A 4,253-nucleotide genomic window follows, 5' to 3' on the forward strand; every position below is an offset into this window, starting at 1 on the left:
CATTTTTACCAGCACTTGTTGTCCGTTGAGTTGTAATCAAATAAATTTCATTTTGAATTTGATGGGTCTAGTGTGTTAAACTTGTATTTTATTTCTCTTCCGCTGGCAATATCGTCATGGTTTGGTACCCTCACCTAGACACCCATAATATTATTTTTTGAAAAAAAAGTTGTAACTGTTTTAATTCAAAGTTTACAACTCATACTTTTTTATTGACAATTGTATTGGTTAAGAAAACAGAAAGGATTTTGACACCATTATGTCACTACAAGAAATGTGACATTGTATGACGCTATATATATGTCACAGAAAGTCATTTTTATGTCACAAGTTAGCTTCTATGACGCTACGGTGACGAAAAATAATATGTCACAGAAGGTGCGTCACTAAGCACTTTCAGTGATGTTTTCGTAAAGAAACGTCATAAACTTTAGTGACGATCCGTAATACGTCATAACATTTGTGACGATTTAAAACGTCATAATATGTAATCAGAATGTCATAATTAAATGAATATGGTGTTGCCATATGGCGCATGACATGTCACAGTTGAGGTGGCAGCTTATGTGGCAGCTGATGTGGCAACAAAATTGTGACAAATTTAATCGTCATAATTATTAGTGGGCTTTGTATATATGGATTAGTTAGTACACATATTTTTATATTTCAGCCCATTAAAGGCCCACTATAAGTTGAGTCAAGATCTACTTTAATATAGCCCATTAATAAGCTAATTTAATTCAACAGATTGAAAGAAAACACAATCATCAGACCATCACAAATGAGACCAATTTGTAATAATCAATCCATTGTAATACATTAGCAAACTGGTTCAAATATTATGCAATTCAAACTTTTACAGCAATAAACATCCATGGTGCTCAACAGCTAAGCATTACAAGTATTCATTCAAAAGTTGACTTAAGGATTACAAATTCATTGCCAACAGCCAAATATATCTCAAAAACTGACTCAATTCCATGTCACAACGACGACTTCATGTTGCCACGCAAACTACTTGAATCGTGTCCAAAAGAAGCCCCATGGTGCTGCAAAATGATTGCTTCTATGCAACCTGAAAACACATGTATTAATCAGAATAAAACAAGTATCAAGTGAATTGTATATATCAGTCTGAAGCTATAGGAGAAAAATGTTCCACTCAGGTCCATACTCATTCTATAAAACTGCAGCTTATTTCTACACTCGGCATGCATTATCAATCAAGATAGTACTATATATTGCGGCCGTCCTTAATAGTGCCACAGGTATCATCACGATAATATCAACGAATAGTTCAGCATTGCATTATAGAGCTGGACACACAAAATCGACAAGTTTAAGCTGAACCTTATAGAGCTGGACAGAGAAAAGGAGGTAATGAAATGCCAGCTATAAGTGGCCAGGAATTGACAAGTGACGCCATTCATTTCCCCACAAATCATTAAGTGCATAACCAACAGATCACACTCATCATGCATGTATATAGAGTTGTACCCCCTTCCCAAACTCACACAAACAGCATGTAACAAACCGATCAGATTCAACACAAAGAAAATTATAAGACAACGTCTAAGGAAATCATCATTCTCAACCACTTCATAAACAGCTAAGAGTCATACACAATTGTGGAGGTAACAAATCTTACATACCAATTTGCCTTTGCTCTATGCATCATAGCTTTAGTTTGTTCCATTGAACCCACCTGTACAATCAAGGAATGGAACACATGATGAAATGAGCGCACACTTGAAACCATCTAGCTATAAGAAAGAGCAAAGAATATGAATATACCAGCACTAAAGGAAATTAGTTGACGAAGCAAAGCATTTGTCTCAGCTGATGACTTCTTCAAGTCGTCAATTTCTTGCGACTGTTCATCTGTTTTTGATGTCAAAGCGTCAACTACTTCACGGAGTTCTGCTGATTCTTGTGTCTTAGAATCTAGTTCAAACTGAAGACGTTCAACGTGAGAAGAAACATCAATTCTGGATTTTTTCCGAGATACTTTCTTAAGACCCAAATTTTCAAGAAAGGTGCTATTCTTGGATAGAACTTGAGAGACAGCTTCAATACAAGTCTTCTGCTGCTCTCCATTTTCTATAGATTCATCAATAATTGATTCCATATTAACCTTGTAATAAATAAATAGGAAATCAGTTATAGCACCTAGCAATTATCTCAAGCACATAGAAGTAAACAGCCTACAAAAATCACAAGATTCAGAACTTACAATAGCTTGCTTTACTTGCTCACTGAAATCTCTTTTCCTGCTGCAATGCATTTCCTTAAAGAGGTCAATTGCAGTGGGCGTTGAATCTTTAAATCTTTCTTGTTTCTGAAATAGTGAGGAATCCATTTGAAAATATAAGCTTAAATCAAATTAAGTCCTAATATAGGTTATGTAGGCCCCTATCAACAATACTATATTCTCCCTAACTCTCCAAATCTCATACATCACATACACACGCACAATAATTCTGGGCAGATCACTTTGCCCACTTTGGATCACATAATGTTCAGGTTTCAGCACATACACACGCACAATAGTTAGAAGTAATAACCAGCTACACACATAACATATTTTTCAGGTATGAGCACATACACACGCACAAGTTTTAGAAGTAATAACCAGCTACACAGAGATGCTGCTAGCAGAAACAAAATTGACTACTACTGCAGCTGGCTACTGCTATCTACTACCTTTGACCTCTACTACTTACTATTTAGAGAAATATAAAACATACTAAATTACTGATGCCAACCTCCAATGTCAAGACGCAACAAAGTCACACAAGGATTACTTCTAACAGGTCATGCATTAACAAGTTTCTTACCGCAACATAAGCTTGTGCCTCGTAGCACCGTGAACCTGTGCGCTGCTGATATTGGACGCACTCACGATTAATTTTGTTTTTTGCACACTTCTCCTATACTTAGTAGAATTGTGTTAGGTTATGTTAGTAGACAAATGCACACTTATCCTATACAAAACAGAAATTAAATCATGATTTTTCATAGCAATACCTTGTGTTCTTCCTTTGACCACATGGCCACCAATTCAAGCCATTGTGCATCACTCATGCAAGCCACTGGTGATGTTCTCGGCACCTGATCTTGTGATAACCCATTGAAGTACTTCAATTTTAAGTTATACCTCCTTTGACGTTGTCCGCCCTTTAACAAGTCAATACATGCATCTTTCACTGCCTTGTTGTCAGTGTCAATGTTAAATTGTCTCTAACAAACAAATACAGAAAATACATTAGTGACTAAGAATACTAAGGAGAAAATGATACTTATTGTGCAATTCAATTCTTTAAGTGACTTACAGCAACTTTGCCAATATAGTTATCCATTTCAAGATCATTCTTCTTGTAATGCTTCCAATGAGGAAAGATTGGTACATGTTGTCTAAGTACAATTCCAGCCTCTGACGCAAGCTTTGCCGCTTGGAGTGGTACCGCCGGCCTTCTCTTCCCTTCAGAAACATGGATACATATTTTGCTTCCTAACCCTCTGGTTATCCTATCTAAATCTTTCCCCATACTTCTTCCTCTTCGTACTTGCTCTGTAACTTCAACCAATTCATCTAGCAAGATTACAAAAGCAAGTGTCAAATAAAAATGCTGTAATCTATCCTTGCATGATAACTTAGTACTTACTAATAAGATATAAAGTTTATAGGCATCAAAGTTACATAAAATATGTCTATATTATCACTTGCCTTCATCAGCAGTAGGGTTCAAATTCTCAGTTTGTACAGTTGCTAATGCTTCTTCTGTTGAGGCGGTTAAGCTTATGGTGGCAGCAGAATTCTGTCTTGTGACTCTACGCTCCAATTGCAACCTAGGTGGTCTCACCCTTTTTGATCCTCGTGTTCCTTGAGAAGATACTTTGACACTCTGGTAGATTAGAGGAATATATAATCAGTAAAATTATAAATGGAAATCAATACGAGATGATATCCATTACAGAAACATTGTAGTGTACAGAAGACAAACTATACCTTACTGATCACTTCATCATCATCCTCAAGCCCCTCTTTGTCATGTGGACTGTACTCGGATCCTGATTTTTGAGGACCATCATCCTCCACATTTGCACTTACATTCTTAAGTAGTGATGCCAATTGACCGATCCCAAGTCTTTGAAATATTTGGTTGTTCCTCATAATATGTTGAGCTCTTTCCTTCTCATATTCAGAAAAGCCTTTACTAGAAACAAAAATGTAGTACTACTATTTATCAACA

General features: G+C 36.2%; 1 long non-coding RNA gene across 1 annotated transcript; it reads right to left on the reverse strand.

Moving 5' to 3' along the window:
- Positions 1-2,202: 2,202 nt before the first annotated feature.
- Positions 2,203-3,168, reverse strand: LOC112878888. The gene is made up of 3 exons (XR_003225894.1): positions 3,028-3,168; positions 2,838-2,930; positions 2,203-2,338 (listed from the first exon to the last, which is right to left on the reverse strand). It is a non-coding gene; the product is annotated as an uncharacterized LOC112878888 (long non-coding RNA).
- Between the last annotated feature and the right edge of the window lie 1,085 nt (positions 3,169-4,253).

Source organism: Panicum hallii, chromosome 1, assembly GCF_002211085.1.
Source record: "Panicum hallii strain FIL2 chromosome 1, PHallii_v3.1, whole genome shotgun sequence".
Lineage (NCBI taxonomy): Eukaryota > Viridiplantae > Streptophyta > Magnoliopsida > Poales > Poaceae > Panicum > Panicum hallii.